Below are 25,885 nucleotides of genomic sequence, written 5' to 3' on the forward strand. Positions count from 1 at the left end.
TAAATGTTTTTTACACCATCTCTATTTCTGACGTTGTGGTGATCTTTCAAGACAAAGATTAGCTCGTTTTGTTTTAATTTAGTATTTAGAATAGTACTTAAGGAATATAAACAACACCATTAACGAACTACCAAAATGTATTGTATTACATTTCAGTTAAGCTTTAAACATTTGTTTTGAGAAGCTTGACTAATTTCTGCTTGAAACAAATATACAAGCTAAGAGAAAATAAACACCTTTCTGGTATTTGCATCCATTACATAACAAACACCTTTAACGCTTGTCTATATTTTAGGTCTCACCATTAGGAAAACCGCTAAAATTCATCCTATAAAAAAATCCTTACAAGCAGTGGTGTAGTGCTAAATAAAAAGGTACGGGCCCGCTACTACCAATGGCGATCAATGGTGTTTTTAATAATATACATATATACATAAAATACTTATTTACAACATTGTGGTAACATTTCCATTTTTATTTCGATTTTAATATACGAAAATGATTTTATACAACTTCAATTTATTAAGATGAAATTCATATGTGCAATATTATTTTTCTTGAAGCTTTTAATTAAGCACATCTATTATTCCCGTTCAAAGAATCTGAGATCGATATCTATTCTTTTGAAATAGTAAAACATCGGACGTCAAAACATATTTCACATCTGATTTTATTAGACTAACATATTATCTACAGATATATGCGTTTTTTCTTCCCACTTTTCTACACTCAAGACATACATACCGAATCTTTTTTTTTTCTTTATTAAATTTTACAGATTTAACACATATTTCCAATTTATTTAATTTCACTTTTTCAGCATTTTTTTTAGTGTTGAACGTTGCTTTCATTTTTCCCTGATTTTATTTTAAATAGATTAAATATTTTTAAAATTGTATATCAAAAATAAATATGTAAGTTGTACGTGTATAACGCTGGAGAAAATTACTGTTAAGCTTATGGTTAAATCACAAAATATTTAAGCTCGGATTTCATTACAACATAAAACTATTAAACACTATCTACTATGTTATTACTAAAAATTTCCAAAAGAGATTCGTAAAAACGTGTGCAGCATTTGAAATAATGTGAAATGGAATGTACTTTTTTGTACCATCCTCAATTTCATAAAAAAATGTTTTGACCTGCAACAATAATGGAGGATAAAAAAATGTCACCTCATCAGTTTATTACCGTCATAATTAAAAAAATATTTATTATGTTTTAAGATAATCTTTATGGAATTAATTTTTAACGAATAGTTTGAAAATCACTCGATAATACATCAACTTAACCTTTTAAAGAGTATCGCCGTACATGTACGGCAGTCGATATTTCACTGATTTGAGGTACCCCAGATATATTTTCATATCATATAATTGTTATAAATGTATATACATAACTAAAGAAATAAAAACACTAAAATTATATAACATGTTTTTTAAATTTAAATTTTTGTAAATGTTTTCAATACAAAATAATACCAATAAATCAGCATTACAGAAAATATTTTATATTCATTTTATAAAAAATATTAAAAGCCTCTGTATTGATATTAAAAATATTTAAAATATATTAACAAACTTTAATAATAGAAAAGTGTTAAAATAAATTATTAAAACATACTAATACAAAAAGTATCAACATTAATCAAAGCAATAAAACTAATAGAATCACTGAAGTGCTTATAAATTACCTGACTACTTAAAGGGTTGATAACTTAATGAAGCATATATGCACTAATTTGCAGGGATGGCAGGGAATATTTCGAAAGGTGAGAGATTAAAATTGAGCAAAATAAAATAAAATCAATAATATTTACAAAACGTAACAAACTTCGCTACTGCCTCTCCAAAATAAATAGAGCAGTAATGTTGAATGGAAATCTAGAGTAAAATACATGAGCTCACATATGGACTTTAAGCTTAAATTTAATAAACACATTATGGAACGTCACTTTTAGAGGCTTGCCGCCATTGTGGCCCTTAGACAGAAGTTAACTAGAAAGAACGCGTTTTGTAAAATAAAATTGTAACCACTTATATATAGTTTTAAATTCTAGCTAATAAAAAAGCTATCGGTATGAAAATGAATATACACCTTTAACGTGTTTTGTATATAATAATATGTTAAAATTAACTATCATATTAAAATAAATTTTTAATAAATCAGTAAATACTTGGTTAAGTTTTATGTTATATTCATACGGTTTCTCTATGGTTTGTTTGGTGATGTATAGCGGACCTACCTCAGCATCCCTCTATTGTATTTTATGAATTAAAAAGATTTTATAGGCTACATTTAAAATCTTAATTCATATAAAGTTCGCTTTTGTCGCATTTTAAGTATGGGTATAATCACTCTTTAGAAACCACTTTAGCTATTTATTTTAAAGTAATTTATTCATGTAAATTATTAAAGGAGTTGTTGAACAAAGTATTTCTGGGTGAATTTATGTTTATTAATAAATTACAATTTTTTGTATATTATATTAAGTTGTAATTGTTTATGTATATAAACCTTATACATGTTGGCAATACATAGTATATTATTGCATGTTATATAATACAATCTATAGTATATAGCTTGAAATTCATGACACTATTTAGTTTTCATCCCGCTACAAGATCGCACTGCTGTGGCTTCAAAGTTTAACTACTAAGATCGTCCACTGGCTATTCGGACTACGACATAGACCACATGAAACTAAAGAGCTACAGCTGTTTATATATTTCATACATTTAAAATTATTATATTTTTATTTAATTTTGGCTATTGAATTAAAAAATATGTACATAAGAGTGGTTTAAGAATAGGTAGAGAAGCAGCAGAAATTTTATATAAACTAAACAATGATTCTAGCGTGGGTACTATTAAAACGTACAGTACCATGGTGTCGAAAAAAGTCTTGAAAATGAAGAAGTTCTTGGGCGAACATAACTAATTGATAACAACCATCTAGATGCATTATTTAAATAATAACTACGCATAAAAGCTAGACGTTTTTAATTACTTCTGGATTAATTAAAACAGTTTGAAAAAACAAAAAACTTACAGATGAGTACAGCATATACTAAATTAAAAATAACATAATCGAGTTATGTAGATTTTATTCTGCTAACGCAATAAAAATGTTTCATTTTTGTGCTACGATAACTAGATATTATATTGCAAAGATGTCAAACCCTTCCAAGCTGCATTAAAAATTGTCAAGGGATATACATATATATATATATAGAATTGAATATATATTTTTGATTATAATGTTACCATATTCCCAATGGGTCGATCACAATTTTTTTTCTTACATAAGAAAACAATTATATATTGTTCTTAATAAAAACACTGAGTTTGTTTTATTTAATATCTGTGCTTTTATATCTGGTTTAGTAAATACTGTGGTAATGCAAAGAGTATTCCGAATATGCTCGTCTAAATTGTATTTTTTATACTTAATACGAGCTGCTTTATTTTTTGATTTAGAATATACTGATTTTCATGCAATAAAAAATACCGATATTTTTTGCATTGTTTCGCTGGTCCTTCTTTTATCCAATCAGTGACCATCAGTCAACATAGCAAATATGTGCTAGTTAAACGAAATCTTGCGATTGTAATTTTACTAGTTACTTTTTTGATTATATTAAATTCGTTAACAATTCCTCGAAAGAAGTTGAGCGCAATCTCTAACATTAGCGTTTTCATCCAAAGTAATGAAATTAAAATAAGAAGTATTTGAAACATTTAAAAATAAATTCAATGTCAGTTAACGGATTTTATTTGCTTAGAAATTAAATTTGCTAATATAACTTGCCTTGACTTTAAAATGAAATTGTCGGAACCGACAAATTAACTGCATATTATTTTTATTAAATAAATGTTCATAGGAACAACGAACAAAAAATAATTTCATGTAATAGTTGTTGTTGAATTATAAGATTTTTTCTAGATTTTAAATTTTTTTGTGTATGGCAAATTCATTAAAATTATTTTAAAAACAATTATATATATTGCGTTTTATAAATAAGTTATTTTTACAAAGCTAACATAATGCTCTATTATTTCCAAAAAAAAATTATTGTTATTTTTTTTCATGAAATACTATTTTTGCGTATATTTATCAATTTATTAATAGATAATCTAAAAGCTACGCCAATTTTTCTTTAGTTTTAATACAAATTTAATTTTACCAAAATGATTTGCGGATTGGACTGTTTTACGCAAAAGTTTGGACAAAAAAAATATTTTAGTAATTGGCGTTCGGTATAGTCTACTATAGTTTTTAAATACTATCTTAAAGGTTTGATTCTTATGCACGACAATGTAGGTTAAACACCCCTGACCTAGACTTTTTTCATCTCTCAGATCAATATTGTATTGATTTATTAAAATAATATCGATCTAGATGGTGTATAGTTACATATAATAATTGTATTAAGAAAGAGTTCTTGTAACCAAAAAATTGCGTTTTTATTTGAAAATATTGCACAAAAATCCCAAGACGTTATTCAGATATAGGTATTACTGAAAAACTACGCTTTGTTAGGAAAGGATGCGCGATAGACAATACGTTCTACCTTGCGCATATTATTATTATTTTTTAACATTTAGGTTACCGATCACCGGAGTGGCCATTTAAACCGTTTATGCGATGCAAGTGGTCCGAAAAAACAATTTTCTGCGATTTACCCCAGCTGATTTGATACTTGGTCACAGAGGCGGAGACGTGGTGAGAGAGGCAGAAGACACCATGGATTTACCGCAGCAAAAACGAGCCAGTACCTTCTATGGACATGACACACATCAGCAAAGCATCATCACAAAAACATCTACAATATTTTTTTAATTTTTAGCGAAATCATTTACATATAGGAGTAAATGTATTTTGTTTACAAAATTTGGTCAATCTTAAAGGTATTATTTTATTGCACGACAAAAAATTAGGCAAGAATTTTTAGAAAAATAAAATATAAATAATTAAATAAAAATATGGACGAGTATTTCTTTAGCAAAAAGTATTTCGAAAAAATAAATAGATATCTCGCCAATAAAATCGAAACAACTTTTTGCATGGTAAGAACTTAAAAAAGCTGTTGCCAAAATTAAATTTCCTGGTGATAATAATCTCAAACATTAGAACTTAACATATTTTATTGAATAAATAATTTTCGCAAGTATGTTTTTTCCTATTCATTATTATTTAACAAGGTACTCATTTGCACATAAATATATATAAATGTATCATAATAAGACTTAAAAAGGTTAATATATTAGGTATAATTTAATAATAATAATAATAATCATCATAGAATGATAGACAAAGGGTCGTGCAGTAATTGAAGGCATTATGTGTCATCTCCAAGTGTCTCAACATAGTAGTTGACCTATATCTAAATTTATATCCTTAGCATATAAGCACATCTGACACAATATAATAACAACGTCGCATTTATGTATTTATAATATAATAGACGATGATTACTGTTGATAATTCGGAAATAAATAACTTTAATGGACTGTCGCAGTCGATCAAAGAGACTTAGGAAACGGCAATAAATAGAAAGCATAAATATAAAGAAAAAAAATATTTTTAGCAGTAGTACGTCCTTCAAAGAGCGTTTCTTTTCACGTATTTGTCAGCGTAATCATGACGTATCATAATGGACCTTTTGCGTAGTAGGGCTTCTTGTCACTGCCGCTTTTTGCTTTTTCACCATTGCAATATTTCCCAATTCTCCGTATGATATATGCGCGCGAAGACTCCTCGGAGGATTCCCGGTCCGTCTTGGTACGATTGATCACAGGGAAAAAAGCGTTATGATTAATGGTACCTCGGTGCCGTTTGCGCTGGAATATCGGACCCGCTCAAGTTTTATTTTGTCTATCCAGTAAGTAAAAGGCTTTAGCGTTGATTTAGGTCAGATATGTCTTTTTATATTTTGAGAAAATGGCCGTGTTTTTCATTTGTAATCAGATGAAAAACTTATGTACAAATAAACTGAGAAATATGGACAAAAAGTACGTACGTAAAAATATAGGGTAAAAACAATCAAACAAACACTTCTAGGTATTTAGAAATAATTGGCACATATTTTTTTATGACTAAATTTTAATATGCTAACCATTTGTTACTTGTCATTTGTAAAAACTATCTTAAGCGATAATTATAACATTTAAAGTTCGTAACATTGTATGTGTTGCAACCTGTAAGCGATTCACGCGCGAGAACGTATGTGTAAGCTAAATATTGAACCACATATTTGTGTTATTAATAAAGCTTACTGAAAGATTGTTTTTGTCGAGTTTTCATAATCCTTTGTTACAAATATTATTAAGGAGTTATTTGCCTTAGTCATTTAACACCACTACGATAGACAAACGGTATTGTTGGTGACTAATACCATATGAACAAAGATGTTTTTTAATTTCTATTATATCTGGGAGATCAAAATTAATAATTTTTATATAATATTAATATTAATCTTTCACAATAAATGAAATAAAATCGATCTAGATTTATAATTTATAATTAATAAATTAGACTGATTTTGGTCAGTAGTTATTCCGTTGTAACGCATTGGGCTAACGCCCGTCTGGTTACGATTTTTAATAAATAAAGAAGCATCACTCTAATTAAAATAATATCAACATTCAAATAAACGTTATTTACTATCCGTATTTTTATTGATTATTATTTCACGTGTGTTATTGATGTGTATTCTTAGTACGTCAATCATTTCATCTTTTAAAATACACATAATTCTTAGATTTTTTTATTATAATAAGGGTGTACATCCGTCACATGTTCGCCCTATCGTTTTTATATCGCTTTCTGAGAAATATGGGCGCGCATCGGAAAGCAGAGAACAAACAACAAAAAAGGAGAAATATCAAAGGATCGGCTTATTTTGCGAGAATATAGGTTAGTACATACCTAGAGAAGTAGTGCCCATTTTCCTCGAGTGTTTATACAGGGTGTAATAAAAAATCACAAGTTTTTGCGCATTCCGGCGATCTGAGATTCCGTGATATCTTTTCATTTTGGGCTCGCGTTTGATTTATGGCCGCCAGCGCAAAAACGGACTGTTTTATCAAATCGCCCCATTCTACTCCCACGTTCTCTCAGCACTGTTTTCCGTTAATTCTTTTGCATAAATATATTTTCACCACCCTGCATTTCGGCTCTTCCGGCGGGGGTTGCCAGCGCCTTTGCAAAAATCAGAGAGAGGTCATTTTGTGTAAGAGCAGGGATACTATAATATTTAGTCTCGGCTTGGTCGAGACAAATTCGGCTTTATAATATTGCTATTTAAATACTAGTGCATCGTATAAGTTTAGCATATATTAAAAGTAATCAAGAATCTTTTCATAAAAATCCAGAAATGAAATGTAAAATAAATAAATAACCATGAGCTATTCGAGAAGCAAACCTTATTATCACATTGTTTTATCGATTGATTTCACATTGTTTTATTGATTAATGAAAGACTCGTGTTATATATTTATATAATATTAAAAATAAATTATCCCTTTTTAATATATTCTATTGGTTTTTACCCCACCTGCTTTTAAGGTCACGAGCCGCCCACAAATAATCTAAATATAAAATGTATTTAAAAGGGTAGTAGCATTAAATCGCCACAATTCAATAAACACACTCTACTACATGTATCTGCAGTTACATAATTAATTCTTCAATCTTTTTTTCAAAAACAAAACTCTACGCATGAGTAAACCTTATTTTTCGCTAGAGCGATTGAAAGTTTAATAAGAGATGTTACGCACGTCCCAAATTCTCTGGGTTTTCTCTCCAGAGATAATCAGCTCCTCTAGCCCCTGATAATTAATCATCCGAGCATGAAGAACGAGCCTTTTTCTCCTAGTTTCTTAAATCGCAGGATTAATCGTTCGATTTTCGTGTGATTTTTCGCTACCCGGTAATTTAGTAGCACATTTGACAAATTCAACGCCACCTAATTAAGACCCAAACCAACTAAAACACAATGTTTGCTTTGTCATGGAAACAATGAAATTTTACAAGCTAACATTTTAAACATGTGTGTACTATATCTGACCAACGTGTAACATTTACATAAATCCTACGGCTAAATTCCCTAGAGACGTGTCACTAAATCTCGCTGAATGCGGATAGTGCGGAAAACGCAAATTTACGCTGTCCTATAATTGCAATTAACCGAGCTGTATACATACATAATGTAGGCTGTCATTCTCTGAATTAAATTTCTAAATACGCCTAATAAATGTTTTATGTAACATACGTATATTATTAAATATATATTATTATTAAAAATAATAATATTATTTTATGTCTCGTCAAAACGCCATTATAGCAATGATTATTTACAGAATTTTAAATGTTTTGCAATTTTTTTTATTATTTTTTTACTCAAATTTCAGGCATTTATTATGTAGCGACCAGATACAAATGACTACGTTTGAAACGATCTTTTTCACAAAACTTGCGTTAGTTTACTGTGGCCAAAATGATCAGCAATTAACAAGGTAACTAAAAAAAAAATTAGACCACACACAACCCTCGTTACGACGAGAAAAAATCCCACAAATGACACCGAAATTTGTTCTTACTGTAAATATTCTCCGTCATTGAGAAAATATTTCTTTGTTGCGAAACAGTTACGGATTCACAAAATTCCCGTTGCAATGCAATACGACCTTGGACAATGCCCATCAAGCAAACGCGGCTTTCTAAAGCCGTTCCGTTCAAAAAAGCGACTACAGCGATTGGTTGGATGATCGCTGCATAATTGCGATTCGTCAGCAAACTTTGCAGTCATGGATATTTAAGCCTGGACTCAGATGGGGAGAAAACAGTCACCAGAAGCTACCCAAGGACTCAAGCAGAAGACCAAAAATAATAAATAATTTTTTTTTCTCTCCTACAAATCTATGATCATTTTTTTTGTTTTACTTAACAAATTCTTGTTATACTTAAAATTTATGTGTCTTAGTTAATTTATTTATTTGTAAAGATAAACCAAATTAGCTTATATTAGTTGTTTTGGAATTAGTTTATATTTGGTCTGGTGTTTTAATAATGTATATCTGTGTTTAACATAGATTTATCGTTTATGTAATAATTATTAATAAAAAAAAATATTTAAAAATTAATGCATTTTCATGAACAGATATTTTATAAACAAGTATTTTTTGTAGTTTAACATACATTAGCTATGTGCCTGTCAGTTGATAATTTAAACAAATTTGTAGCACCTGCATTTTATATTTTACAGTTGATCCCATATACAAAAAAATGTACAAATCAATGCATAATACATAAGTATTTAAGAGATAAATGCAATTTTATAAATTAATTTATCTACTGATTTAATTATTACTTAATCGTAAATATTTAGTTAAATATTTTGAAGCAATTGTGCTATTCTCATTACATTATCATTTGCATACAGCTGCATATTTATATTGCTCGTACACGAAGCCATGCCATTCAAATAAATCAGTGAAAATAAGGGTCTACTAGTAAGTATAAATCCCTTAGGAACCCCGCAATGAACAATTTCCAGCTCACTAAATATTCCATTTAGCCCAACTCTCTGTTTTCGATCTTTAAGATACCTAATAAATACGTTAAAGTATGGACCGCATATGCCATAAATATTTAGTGTTTTAGTTAATATCTTATTATTTATAGTATCGAATGATTTTTTTAGAGCAATAAATATGGCTGCTACATGATAATATTTTCCTTAATAATTTTGAAACTAAAATAATATATCAAAAATTGTACATTTAATGTTACAATTTTGAACAAAACCGTATATTAAAGATGTTAAAATATCAAGGAAATTCAGAATCGATTTAAATATTCAATTAAATGAAGTTTATTATTATTTATCTTACAACTCAAGCAGCTTCTAAGATATTTAGATAAATTTTTACTTAAATCTAATGGTTATGGAGATCTACAAATCACGGAGCCAAATATAACATTATATTTAATAATGAAAATCATCATCACCTAAAGCAGAATTGTTTTTTAGTTTATTTATTTTAAGAATAACTGGTTTGAGTTAATTAAAATTAATCTAAGAAAATTGCGACATTGGTGGTTTACAAAATTTTGATTTAGTGACTTTTTATTTGTTGATCTGGTGGCATTGCGTTGAAATATCAGAAAAATTGCACTAACGATATGAGTTAACCAGTTACCGTGGGAATGATTTCACTATGAAGTTTGGACGGCAATCAATTATACTGTGTTTCAAAATGTGTTCCCTTGAGTGAAAGGTAAAAGCACGAGCTCTTCTGGGTTAATTGGTAACTGGATATGAAATATGGGTTGCCTACAACAACGTGTCATAAAAAATACATTGGGTTATACCAGGGCAAGACCCATTAGCCACCCCGACAGCAAAAAATCAATGCAAAAAAGTGACTTTGTGTGAGCTGGAATTGCAAGGATATTGCGTATTATGAACTTTTAGAACGCATCCAAATAATTATGATTTGTTAACAAAATTAAACTCCGCTTTTATAAAGGTTAGACCATAATTGATACACAGAAAAGTGTTAGTTTTTCACTATAACAATGCACGACCTCATTTAGCGATGATGAACCAAAACTAAAATAATTTAATTTGGATATTATTAAGCACCCACCATACTCTCTAGACCTTGCTCCTTATAATTATCATTTGTTTAGGACATTAAAAAGTATTTATATAATAGCAATAATGAAACAGAAGGATATGTAAGAAAAGCATATAATTAATTTTTTACATGATTAATAGAAATTTTTATTTTAGTAAGTTATAACTAGCAATAGAAAGTATGTAGCTGATTAAATTAATAAGGAAAAAATGTATAAAAAATACGGTTAAACTTTAGCATCGACTCAGTATATTTTAATTAAAATAATCTTTAATTGTCCTGCGACAAACCTAATTGAAAAAAATGTTCCTTTTCCAGTATTTTTTTCCTACATTATTTTAAGTCAATGCTGAATTATTTTTATTTTTATAATGTTATTTAAATTAAGGTGTCTTTTTAATGTTAGCTTTGCTTTTATTAAATCTTCCGTTGTAACCTGACAGGCGTAGCCCAATGCGTTACAATGGGGGAAAGTCGATACAGATATAATGAATACCTACAAGTAGGTATGGCCCACCAGACTAAAAATCGGGAAATCGGTGACAACTATATTAATAATTATAAATTATTATGTGCAATATAATTTACCACTATATGTTACTGCAGCTGTTGCCGTTTTTTTTTATAAAAGCGCATTTTTTATAAATACAAATTTGAGTGCCGCTGCCGGAGCTCAAACTTGCAGCCTCAGAATTACTAGTCTGATGCTTGCACTACACTTTCTGGTAGTTGTCCGAACCAAAGTTCAACTGAAGTCGGGCAAGGTCGCCGACTTCCGAGTAGCGGCCACACTGCCACAAATTTCATATGCCGTCCGGACGGCAGGCGTGAATGACGTATGCACGGCGGCTGCTGTCATGCAATCGAAAAATATGCCAAATAATCACAATTTTTAAATTGTCATATTAGTAAAATTACGCTACTGATAATTATAAAAGTTTGTGTGGGCACTCACCAATGCAATATTAGTGAAAACTTTTCGGTCGTAAATATTCAATTTACGCAAAATCTTTGTCGGCTTTTGCAAAATGCCATAAGGCATAAAAATTATACTTCAGAATACGAACACCACATCTGTGACTATTCTAAAATTTGTCGCCATCGATTCTAAATAATAATTCGTTATGGTGTGACATTTATATAAACCGATCTAGGAAAATACATAAGGATATTCGAAACGATTTTTTTTAACAAAATCAAGGACCACCAATTATTTATTAATTATTTATTTTATATGAAAAAAAATATAATAACGATATCTGCTAGAAGAATATAAAATCAAAAATAGGTGCCCTAAAATATTCAAAGATGTCAGTAAGTGTCTGTTGAAGTCCCCGATAAGCATGTGGTATTATAAATTGACCACGTGACCACGATGCAGCGCTCGACGTGCGTGTTAACCATAGGAAGCATACGCGCATACTGAAATTGAACCAAGCTACTCGTTCTATCTTAGTTTGCGAAAAACAAGCAAAACAGCTCCGACTTCGGTTCCTTTGACTTCGGTCCGTTTGCCGACAATGTTCGGAAGCGCTCGAAGCTGGCTAAGTTGACAGAATTACCCCCCCCTTTACCTCCCGCTCTCGGTAAGCTCGGACAACTTTCGAGAGATTTTAGACCGAGCTCGACCGAAGTAACCCACTATATTCTCCGTCCTTGGTCAACCTTGGCCAATTTCCAGAGAGTGTAGTGCAGGCATGAGATGTTACGGACTACGTATAGAAATAAATAAAATTATTATTCACATCATCATTGATTTTAAAAGCGGTGTCCTTTAAATATGAATTAGCATAGACATTGTGATCCATGTTTCGTTTAATCTTAAATGGGTTTTACATCACTTTGGCATTAAAATTCAGAAATATGCAATCGACATAATATGAGTCCAAGAATTAATAATAAATATGCAAATTTTTAAAATTCATCAATAATTTAATAACCACGATATTAAAAATATTTTTAAACTTCAGTCTAAGAATACTATGGCTTTGCATCAAAGAAGGATTTTTAAGCTATTACTGACAATCACATATAAAGCTAAGCTTATAGCAAGAATAATTAATATGTATGGATGCACGTATCTGTATGTTTTTCCAACTGTGCGTCATATGATGAGTTAATATTATATCTCAATCATTTTCTATTTCTATAAATACAGTAGCAAAAATTGTTTTGAAATATATTTCCTTAGAAAGCTATTACCCATCCCGTGCTGTTACCATGTCCCGCAGCGGGCTATCCAATTTGCTTGCATTCATCCAGTCGCTCTATTTACCGCGTATCATTGTTGAAATTTATTAACTCTAAAAGCTGGTTACTTTCATAGCTAAACCGCTTTCGGGCCACGTTCATTTGGCAAAGTTTATGTTAACGCGGCCGCATAACGCTGACGCGATAACCGTAACACGTGCTGACATTTGTCGTAAAATTATTTATGTCAGCAATTTACTTTGTTGCCATTAATGTAATACTTAGTCATTTATCATGCCACGCATCAAAATGAGGCGCCCCGCCCTTAAATATATTATACAATATACACCGGTACACCTATATAATATAATACAACGTCATATTTATTAACGACGACAAATAAAACGAAATTAATTCATTAAGTTAGAGGGCACGTGAAACCCAGATGGGAAAATATCCAATAAGGTAAAATGGCAAGAGAATATAAAACGACTTAGAAATATTTTGAGATCGGAAAACCGTACGATACAAAAGTGGTGGGTTCGATTCTCAACAGCAGAAAAAATTCACTCTAGCTATTTTAATTCCACTATATTTAAACTAGTATATAATCAATAATAAATAATTAATAAGACAGTGTGATTTGGAAGTGAAAATCACATAATAAAACTTAGTTCAACAAATTTATTGCGTGTCGTGTGGCGCCTGTACAGTTTATTCCTTCCGGCAAACTTGTGCCGTGGCGCATACCATTGTTTTGCACTAAAAATTTAATTTAATAATTCATCTTCTTTTTAAATTTTGTTAATAAGTCTTAAATACATAATCAATAATACTTATACTGTACGAGAAATGATCACTATGATAGTTCGAACGACTTATTCTTTATTAGTCATCTTTTCAGTGTCCACATTAAAGAAATTACTTCCTTGATGTTGACGTGCTTAACAGCAAAACTTTATATAACATTATTGATGTCTTCGACACGTTGGTTACGACGTATGACTTTATCAAAACATATATAATGTTTCATAGCACTTAATTTTAGAATTTTTAAATTATTCTATTGTAACCATGTTTGGCACATTTCTATAGTTGTATGATAAACCCAAACTAATTTTAGGATTTGGTCCTATATCTTAATTTTTGCCATTTATTGATTGATTTAATCCAATACAACTTATATTTTATTATATGTTGTTCTTATTTTTGTATGTACATTTTACTGCAATTTTGTGTCCAAAGTCACGCTTACATTTATAAAAAATTGAAATTAATTTGTCTTATTTTTATAAGTTCAGATGATTTAGCTGACGGGTGGAAACGGGTGGCTATTATACACAGATTAGGCCGATGCAGTAGTAAAAGTGTTTACAATTAGTCACACGTTGTTGGAAATTATAATACGAAAGATCGGCAGACGAGACGCCACCGGTCGTCGTTTTCCCGTTAAGTCCACCAAAAACTGTGCGTCGTCTTCTTTTAATATTTTTTAAAATTTTTGAAAATTTAATTTTTAATAGATTTTCCGTTGTAACCTGACAGGCGTAAACCCAATGCGTTACAACGGACAAATCTGTATCAACTGAGTAAGTCAAACATAATGAATACCTACAAGTAAATATGAACTACCAGACAATATATAAGTCTAAGAATTGGTGACATACAATTTATTTGTATTAAATATCGCTTATAGCGCATTTTTATTATTAAAAATTTGAGTGCCGCTGCTGGAGCTCGAACCCGCAAATTTAGAGTTTCTAGTCTGAGACGTTACGGACTACGCTATTCCGTCCTTATATATTAATCTAATTTGATTAATTCGAGAATAATCGAGTTGAATCATCTGAGCAACCGAGGTTCGACAATTTTTTTTATAATAAGCCATGCCAAAATTATGTAAGTATACTTTTGATCGATCAACACAAATTAGGTTTATCTACATTTTTTTAATCTCACGGATATATTTCATTGTAATTATTTAAAATCTACTTGGACTGGAGATGAGTTCATTGATATAAAATCTGCTCTCTTAGCCTTCTATGAAGTGCTATATTGTGCATTCGATCAGTACCTTACTCAAAAACGCCATAGAGTGCTTGCTGTGACATATTTTTGATGGATTTATGCTAAGAGCATTTTATTGATAAGTAGAAAGTGCACTTAAATTAAGTTATGAAAGAGATTGGGATTTCTATCAGACCTCGTGGAATTTCGGTCATTAATTTTTTACAGAAGTTGTGAAAAACAAATAACAATTTAAATTTTCAAAGCGTTTTGAAAAATCATTAACATTGAACGCGTTGCTAAGTGGACGCTGAAGGCAATGAACTTTGATGGAAAAACTTTGGATCGTTTACAAAAGATTGCTGACAGTTTCGCGCAATATTTCCGTTTTGATTTTTACCTTCCGCCCAGTCACTATCTTCTTCATGTACTTGGTTCTCAGTACTAATCATGAAGAATACTGAGCGATCAGATCTTTGATATGGATTTAAGAACCTTTTGCTACCCGATAACATTTTGAAGGGTACGAATTCAGTCTCGTTTTTCCTCTAAAACGTATTTTTGATCTGATTTTCAAGACGATGATATATGATATATTTTGCGAGTGAATAGTACGATATATTCTATAGCCTTTAATCTTTGGGTAAGATTGATTTATTATTATTTTAAAACTATTTAAGTAAATTCTGCTTGTGTCTTAATGTAAAGTAGTTTTCTGTGTATATAGTTGAGTTGTCATAAGCAAAGGGGTTATCCAAAATAGGCAGCACCCCAATAAACTCGCCGCCTTTAGAAATGTCCCATTGTCATATGTCTTAGTCCACGGTGTCGACAATCTGCTTGTTATTCTCACCACGACAGCGAATCGTTTGAATTACATATATGAAACGTGTCGAGGGGCGGCCGCGTGAATTATTGCGACCGCCGAATCCGGCCCTGGCGGTAAAAACGGGCTCGATTCGTATTCAACCCCCAAACCTTTCGGGCAAGATTGCCTTCGATGTTTATTGTTTTGTTTTGTTTCGAAAACTCGTTACGACAATAATAACAACCTGGCGGCTTTTGAATGGAATTTAATCAAAATATGCTTATGCGTTCTAAAACCTACGTCAAATAAGAACAGGGTGGTCCAGTGTGACTGTGAAAAAAATCCAGGTTAATACAATTGCTGGCGTGAAAAACTTCGCTTCTATATTTGCATGGAACAATCTAAAATAACGACCTGTGGTTGGTTAGGTCTAAGGGATTGAATTTTTTGGCAGTGCTTGATTGTTGGTTTAGGTTAACCTAAAATAGACAATCGCATGTTAGCACTAATATATTTGTATATATTCAAAAAAAATAGTCGGTCAAATCAAAGTGAAAGTTAATATATATTTTAACTTTACCATGTACAAACAAAGCGTCCTATATATTTATTATTTTTTTTAATTTAAACCTCAGTAAATTGTAATTCATTAAAATATATTATACATTGGGCCATTAAAATGGGCGGCCGGTCAAAAGTGCGTGCGTCAAATGAGCGCCGTCATATGAGCGTTGCATTATAAGCGCTGCGTTATAAGAGCGTTTACCAAAGTAGCGCTGTAACAAAATACCGTACGTCAAATGCACAGAAATTGTGAGAAATTTACAAAGAATAAAAGTTCACGAGATATAGGCAGTAAAATTAGTATTTTATGTGCCAGAGCGTAGTGACGATTAAAATGATTAGACAATGAAAATATTATTATTTATTAATTATTACGTACATACGTAAGTATAGCTCCCCATCCCCATACATACGATATACATCAGTGGCGTGCGATGACTGAAACAGTGCAAGTGGTTAGGGGTGATAGGAACAAAAACTATATTTTTAAATTTATTTTCTTTATTTTATAAACAAATATATTTATTTTTGAAAATTATATTTAAAAAATTGTAGAATTTACAATTTTAAAAGGGGAACATATATTATATAATATAAACTTGTTTTAGAAAGAATATTTTTATTAGCTTACAAATAACAATAATAAATTATTATGCTAATCTCTCTTAATGTTTTTATAAATTGATATATTATTCTACAGTTTTGGGTCTCGGGGTATCTGGACAGTAAATGGATCTCTTGGTGCAGAGGTATTATATTAGGTTAACAATATTTACTTGGCGCACCATACCAATTAATTGTCATAATATTTAAGATTATAATAAGATTCGTATTCATTATTTGCATCAAATATTGGCATAATCCATCTTATTTTATGTGGTTAGATATCATTCCTACTACTATTACTGTAATTAACTAGCTCGAAAATACATGAAATGTGTAGAGACTAATATTATTATTTGAATTGCCGCTAAAAATGTCGATAGTTGTCAATCGCTGATTCTAATAGTGCGAGCGAGATAGCGAGCTCTGCTTGCATCTCGCTCTTTTTTTCCGTCATACTAAAATCGTTTTTATTTCATAACAGACACAATATTAAGTAAGAATTATGCACAATTAGATCATATAATCCCATATTATAAAAATATAGATACCCTTTAAAGGAAAAAAATCCATTTAAAAGCAATAATTGAACACTATCGCGTTATGTAGGTCTTAAAACCACCCGCTCCGGCCATGTTCCGATGAAAAATTTTACAATAAACTTACACTCGTCAATTTAAGATTATTGAGCTATTTGCATAAGTCAAAATTTGAATATTACTAAAATGTGTTTACCACAAGTTTTTTTACCATTAATAAATTGAAATTGGCAAAATTAGCTCCAACACAAAGCCAATAAGTGCATTTCAAGTTTTAAGTACAATGTTTGGAATACGATGTCGACTTGCTAGCACAAAGGGTTACACATAAAATTAGAAAGACATTACCTTGTCAATTGCATGATGCCTAGAATTGTAAATATCTCGCTTCCGGCGTGAATCGGCGTCTCTACCCCCGCGAGGCCGGCGGGGGAAGGGACGCGTCGCGTCGGTTGCACTGGTGCAACGGTGCCGCGCATAGTAACAATATATTGTGCGTATAAACACTGTTATACGCACAATATATCTAAACACTATTATAAACACTACACTAATTTGAATTATACACTGCTTAAATCTAACACATACACTGAATTACACTATCACTTTATAATTAAAAAGATCGAAACGGATATTATTATAAAAAAATATGAACGAGAACACTTATTCGAGAAAAATGTACTAAAACAATTTATTCGACCGTTCACGACCGAGGTCGCATATCTACTGGTCTTTTTTTTTAAATATTTCTAGACGCATCCAGACAATTCAAGGTTATGCTTCATTAAAAATAACAAATGTCATTCACCTCAGATTGCATTTGTCTAGTTTTAAAATATTTATCTCTAATTCGAATTATTTTAATGCAAGTTGTTTGTTTATTTTTAATATATCTATCTCGCGTTCGATTTATTTTAATGCGAGAGTGACACAAAGGTCACCTTGGTTGTTGTTGTTGACCTACTTAAAGTATTATGTCGATGATTTCAAGTTTATTTATATGAAAAATATTATTTAATTATGTATACAAAATATAAGTAAATTGTCAGAAAAGGGTGTAAAATTAGTATTTAATGTGCCAGAGCGTAATGACGATTAAAATGATTAGCCAATGCAAACATTATTATTTATTAATTATTATGTACATACAAAAGTATGGCTTCCTATCCCCGTCATACGATATGCAAATATTTTGTACTAAAATGAAACGCTGATTTTTAATTTAAATTGTCAAAATTAGCTCAAACACAAAACCAATAAATGCACTCGGATGTCGATACATTGTCGACTTACGAGCACAAAGGGTTAACAAAGGGGAGTAAAGAATATCATATAATAATACATTCTTTACTCTATATTCGAAAGACAGAAAAGTACAAAGACATTACCTTGTCCGGCGTGACGAGTAGTGGGGTGCATCGGCGTCGGTTAGGACGCCGGCAAAAACGCAAGTGTAAACACAATGCGCGTGCTTTTCATTTCTCAAGGTTATGGAGCAACGACCTCACGTATAGCTATAAACACTATTATAAACACAAATTTGAATTATACACTGCTTAACTCTAACACAAACACTAAAAAACACTGGTAATTCAAATTAATTGAAATCACTTTATAATGCACTGCTAATTAAAAACATCGGAAGGGATACATATTATTATAAAAAATATGAACGAAAACATTTATTCGAGAAAAATGTAACGAAACAGTTTACACGCCGATTAACGACCATTAACGACAAAAGTCGCGTAGCTACTGATTTTTTTTAAAAATATTTCGAGATGCATAAACAAGTTCAAACGAGTTCAAGGTGATGCATTATGGATAATAAACCATAAGGATTAAAATGTCGTGCATCTCAGATTACAAAAAAAAAATTATTAATCAAAGGTTGACAATTTGTCTATTTTTAAAATATTTATCTCTAATTCGAATTATTTTAATGCAAGTTGTTTGTTTATTTTTAGTATATCTATCTCTCATTCGATTTATTTTAATGCGAGAGTGACACGAAGGTCACCTTTGGTGTTGTTGTTGACCTTCTAAAAGTATAACGTCGATGATTTCAAGTTTTATATTATATAAATCTAATTTATATGTGCCAAATTTACGACATTTTCAAATGACGTTCTTCCGTTGAAAATAGTGGAAATATATTATATTTTTTTTTTTTTTGGGGAGCCATACTTTCGTATGTATGTAATAATTAATAAATAATAATGTTTTCATAGCCTAATCATTTTAATAGTCATTATTACGATCTGGCACATAAAATACTAATTTTACCGCCTATATCTCGTGAATTTTTATTCTTTGTTAATTTCTCACAATTTACTTATATAATATTTGTTATACCTAATTTCTAAAACATTCAATACTTGATTTTCTCCAAGTATTTTTGCGCTCTTATGACGCGCTCTTATGACTGTCTGCGCATTTGACTTACCCTATTTTATGGTAAATGCTATTTCGACGCAGCGCTCTTTTGACCTACGCTTATTTGTCCGCGCTCATTTGTGACGTTGCCATTAAAATGACAATATGATTCGAGTAGATGAAAAGTGCTCGGTATATACTATTCTGCAAGATGTCGAAGCGGAGTGCCAATGATTATAATATAATACACTTAAACTATTAATTATTAATTACATGCAAATTGTTTAAAAATCATATATGTATTTATGTTATAAATCACACTTCGAGAATTATATTGAAATCAGAAATAAAATGATTATTATTAAGTAACGAAGAAGGTTGTGTAATGTATGACAAAAGGCAATTTTCACGGGCCCCCAAGTTTAACGGGACCTTTCTAATTTCGGGTGACCTCCAGCAACAACAACCCAACTCTTTACTTTCGATTAACAGCCGAGTAAGTTTCGAGGGTCGAATTATCAATGTGTGATGCGGTCGATGTGGTTGTGCGAACGTATGTAGAATGTGCGTTGTACTAGCTACAAATTGATTTATGATATTGAATTCCGTCGGAGTTTCGCATTAAATTGTTTCGTTCCACTTGATGAAAAGCCGTCGAAAGTTTCAGATATTCAATTTGAAATGCGTAATTTATAGCAACCGCACGTTGACCAGATTTAACTATTTTAGGTATATTTAACTGATAGATAATAGGGAGAACTTAAGGTATAAATCATGAAAAATAATTTATTGTAGTTGATAATGTAAATAATTGTGCTTTTTCTGTTATGAAAAAGCAATTAATTAATACAGTTACTTTACAATCTTGTGTAAAAAAGTAAAGATTCCATAAAATAAAAATTAAGGTTAAACACAGATGTTTCATTGTTAAGATTTTTTCCCTGCAAATCAACTTTAAAAATTACTATAATTTTAATTAGCATTGTAAAAAAATAATAAAAATATTTGTCATGAAAAATATAGTTATAACTGTTTAGCGTTGGTTCAAAAATAGTAAATTTCTATGAATTTATTAGTGAGAAAAAAATATAACAATACATTGTTGATGTTTTAAAAGTTCACCAACAAAAAAAACCCAGTACTGAAGCGATTCAACCACGACTTGATACAAGTATATTTTAATGAAACACGCATTTTATTATCCTGTTTTTCCGATACAGCCGTACATTTTCGATTTGGGGTTGATTGTCGGTCGAAAAATAGCACAGTGTAAGAAGCACGTTATGAGAGCCCAGAGCCGAACACACACGTTCAACTTGTATTTCCATTTGCGGCCTGAATGCTCCGAGTGGATTTTTTTTCACTTCCAATCACTTCCACACACTTGTCGGATGAAAGGAGGATCTATACACAGCGTCGGTGTACAAAGCCCCATTCCTGGCATTAAAAAATCTCGGTGCTCCAAGTAGACAATGGCGGTACGAGTGCACTCGTCGCCACTGTACAAAATTGCATTTGGTCATGCTCATGAAAAGAGTGTTAATGGTTCGCGATTGTTTCTCGGAATAATGGTCGTCTTATATGGCAAATGGGGGTCAGTAAATATCGGCGAAACCCTAGGTTTATTTGCATGCGGGTCGCGTCGTAGTATATAGGGCACTTAATGCTTCGAATCAATTAGACGCAAGCGGCAGCTAAGTGGTGCACAAACAGTGTTTAGTAAAAGTGCAGACAGAAAGAATAGCTCTAGACGTTAGTTCCCTACTGTATGAGTAACCCTTGTAGACGAGGAGAGTGCTCAAAGTGGCCCTTTTAGTTTGCCACTACTGGCATAGAGGGTTTTTATTTACCTTTATGGTTGAGTGTGTTAGGCTATTGCCACCTGTGAACATAGTATTTAAAAAAATAATATATAAAGTTGAAACTTTAAAAAAATAAAGCAATCTTAAACCATAATAACATAGACAATGAAAAATATTTTGAAACTGTGTTAGATTCAACGAAATGAAGTTTTACATTGGAGCGAAGTTCACTTTGTAAAAGCAATTGGGTATTACTTATTGCAAAAATTTATGGAATTAAAATTATTTATTAAATTATATTTAGTTCAGAAAAGCGTAGTTTGTAAGGTTTAGCATATAAGCAGTTTTTAGTGCATATTATAAATTTAAAGACAATTAATTACGTATAGCTCTAATTATAAATATTTACTATAATTTCAGTATTAGAAAAAGCTATAGTGATTTATAGTTTTGCAGACTGATGTTGTCATAATGGATCTACTTGTTGTCATACAGAAATTAACAAAATTTGTTACAGCGATTATTTAGGTTTTCATTAAAATAATGCAACAATTATTTGTCAAGTGATTTAGAACTTAATAATTACTAATGCCAAACTCAATTTTTTGTGCTTGCTTCAAATTCAAGTAACGCTTTTAATTGCATGCTAGCAAGGTTCTTTTTCTTATAGAAAATAATTGTTTTAACCAACATTGGACCTTACGTGCTCTAACAGTACCCAAATATTATGAGAGAATGCCCTTAACATACATTTTCAACTCTTAAATACTACTATTTGTATCGAAAGATTCAAATGGTAGTACTTAAGAGTTCAAATAAGATGTTACAAGCATTATCATTAATTAGTTTATGAAAATGCTTTTACCATTTAAGGTATTGTATCTAAATCTTAACATAATACGAATCAGAAAATAAATATAAACAAATAATAATTACGAAAATTTTCATTGAAGTTATTTTTATATCAACCCATACTAAAAAAATCGAATATCGACTAGATTACTAGTAAATATAAAAAAATAGTTTTTTTTTATTAAAATTTAAGTATTACACATTAAAAACTTGTTGCATATTTTGGGTTAAAAGCGCAATAAATAAAAATGCTTTATAAAAATAATAAAAATGATAAAATAGCCTTGACGACTTTAGTCGCTATGATCTGGAAGTAGAACGAAAAAACCAATGCCACTGGCTTTTAATTTGTCTTATCTGATATCCTTTATAGCTTCCTAAAATAATAAAAATATAAATGTAATATTATTATTGCTTACAAAAAATATTTTGTATCGGCAGTAACACTAAAAAGTGCACAATAGCCAGAAATAGTTTTAAAAGCTAGCAATTACCCCAAATTTTTCTTATTTTTATGTTTATAAGATGCTAAACTTGTTATAAAAAAAGTATTAGCCTTAAATGAAAATAACATTGTTTGAAATATCCTTGGTAATTGTTGAACGGTCACTTAACGTAGGGTCTTAAAACAAGTTTTGCTAAAGATGATTTGGAAGTAGAGCTAAGAATCAATGCAATTGGGTCCTAATTTACCTTATTTACTAACCGTTAAAGCTTCCTAAAAGAAACATTATGAATACGTGACAATGATTTTTCTTACAACAAAACATTGAAGATCAGCACAATATTAAAAATTGCACAATAGCCACATAAACTTTTGAAAGTCATCAATTTACAGAAATTATACAATAACCATTTTATTTATAAGCTCGTCAAAAAAATAAAATAGTTTTCTTGTCCCAAAAAAATATATACTAATTGAACTATTTCGTATAATTATCGGACGGTCGCGTAGCTCTGAGCTTTAGAACTAATTTTTGCTGAACGCGATGATTTGGAGGTAGAACTAAACACTAATGGCACTGTCTCTCAATTTACCTTATCTTTCAGTAAAAAACATTATAACAATGTGTTCATGTTTTTTCTTAAAATAAACATTAAAGATCAGCAGAACATTCACAACATGCTTCAAAGCTTATGTAGAAAAAAAACAATGGCAACGCATTAAATAATCATCGTTTAAACTATTATTTGTAATTATTGTAAGGTCGCCCAATGTTAGGCTTTAAACCAACTTTTCTAAAAAAGATATTTTTAAGGTTAAGCTAAGAACCAAAGTGATTGACTCTATCTGATATTCGCCAAAGCATTTTATAAACACCATTATAAATACACGATAATGTTTTTGCTGATAACAAAATATTTAAGATCGACAGAATACTCAAAATTTAACAATAACCACGCCACAAATAACCACACAATTAAATTAATTAGTTTTATGACACTTCTAGAAAAAAAATGGCTCTGCATCGAATAAACATTGTTTGAACTATGCTTTGTAATTATCGGACGGTAGCTCAACGTGACGGACCAAAACCAGCTTCTCTAAAGAAGATAATTTTAAGGTTAAGATAAAAAATAATGCTATTGCTTCTTAATCTGCTTTATCTGCTAACTGTCTAAGAATTTTAAAAGATTGATATTTTTATTTAAACCAAAATATTTGAGATCAACAAAACACATAAATTTGAAAGCAGTCTTAACAATTACCGCAAAATTTACTTAAATCATTTTCTTATTTATATTAGCTTCGAAATTGATTTAGAAATAAATTTTAAAAGCCTTGCATTAAATAAACAATCAGACCGTCGCCCAACGCGTGGCCTTGAAACCAGCTTTCGCTAAATTGCATAATGGGATAGACTATTAATTTAATTTATTTGCTATTAGTAGAATATATCCACAGGCACCATTATAAAATATGTGACAGTCTAATTACTTATTTATCACCAATCAACTACACTTATTTTTATTTTGTTTTATTTTATTAAATCTTCCGATGTCACCTGACAGCCGTAAGCTCAATACGTTACAACGGGGTGAATCTGTATCAATTAAGTAAGTATAGTAAGTAATATTATATATACAACAAATGTACTAAATTACCAAACAGGTCGAATGCGAAAAAATAAATGCAAGGTTGTCAAATTGAAAAAAATGAGTTTAGTAGTCATATAAAACAGTCCCATAACGCTATTCAAAACAAGAACAGGGGTGTTTTAGGTGTGTTTTTTAAATCATTAAAAGATTATTAAAAGTTCTCAAAAGTTTGTGTGGCTATTGTGCAATTCTGTGTGTTCTGCCAATTTATTGTTTCTATTATGGTGATTTAACATTTGCAGGTTTCAAGGAAATATATTTTCATCTGTGATTAAAATGATATTTTTAAGCAATATGCATTAAGACAATAAATATGAAATAAATTACAGTGATAAAAAGCTTCATTTTAAATTGGAATTTATTTAATTGAGATACTGTTTCTTTACTAGTTTTCAGTAAAAAAAATAGCGTTGACGTTAAATAAAGTAATTCTTTTTTTAATTGGAAGACAGTGATAGTATGTTCTTAAAATATTGAAATGAATATGCATGATGATATAAAAATATAAATAGCAACTTAGATTTTTAGTAAAAAACCAGGAAAATGGCAAAAACAATTAATTTATGTAACTGTTCACATTTAATTGAAATCAATAATAATATTTCATTGCTTGTGGAAAACAAGCAGAAAAATAAAAGATTATTTATTCTTGCAAAGATAAATATTTAATTAATTTACTTTGTTATAAAACATCCGGTAAAAAATAATACAATAATAATATCTGCTATTTTGTCACAAAGGAAAAATAATTAATAACTTTTATTTTAAAAACATTTTCTGCTTACAAAAGCACTAATAGTAATTACATTTTTGCGCAAAAAGTCAAGAGATATGTAAATAAATGTCCATGATACACGTTTTATTATAATCAAAATTTTGGTGTGCGATAAGAGACGCCAAATTACTTATAAATTCAATTCTACACTATGATAATATTTTACTTCTAAATTTTATATAATAAAATCTTTCAGACACTCTCGCCGCAATCGCCTCGGACATTTCACACAATAATACACACTTTGCATAGCACACACGAGCATGCAAAGAATATGCTGTGAATCGCGCGAGAAATTTTTATCCCGCAACGGAAAATGTCACCTTGGGCGAGAAAAAGTTTCCACGTGTGAAGCAACATTTGCATTGTGTCCCGCGGACATTTGCATACGCAGAATACACCGAGGACGCGTTCAGGAATTTCAGGAAAAAAATTCCAGCAAACTACCACGTACATACATAGGTACCGAAGGACCCCCGGGGAGCGCTCCTGCTTCCCTTCATTATGCTAATGTCTGATTGCTCATACAATTTATTCCCGCTTTGGCTCTTGCGACTCTTCTTCTCGTCTAGCGTTATTGAAAACTTTCCTCTTTGCAACAGTTATAAATGTCTTTTAT

At 30.5% G+C, this 25,885-nt stretch overlaps 1 protein-coding gene across 3 annotated transcripts in view; it reads right to left on the reverse strand.

The window, feature by feature from the left end:
- LOC148237111 (lachesin-like) overlaps positions 1-25,885 on the reverse strand; it is a 306,235-nt gene that overhangs the window by 133,336 nt on the left and 147,014 nt on the right. The window contains exon 1 of one of the 3 annotated variants that reach the window (XM_088183324.1): positions 18,750-18,882. The exons of the other annotated variants lie outside the window; for them this stretch is intronic. The gene's annotated coding sequence lies outside the window, so the exon portion shown is untranslated. Of the gene's footprint in view, positions 1-18,749; positions 18,883-25,885 lie in introns of those variants that run through there. 3 annotated transcript variants of the gene reach the window in all.

Source organism: Plectrocnemia conspersa, unplaced genomic scaffold (assembly GCF_051122295.1).
Source record: "Plectrocnemia conspersa isolate PC_06_02 unplaced genomic scaffold, ASM5112229v1 ptg000003l, whole genome shotgun sequence".
Lineage (NCBI taxonomy): Eukaryota > Metazoa > Arthropoda > Insecta > Trichoptera > Polycentropodidae > Plectrocnemia > Plectrocnemia conspersa.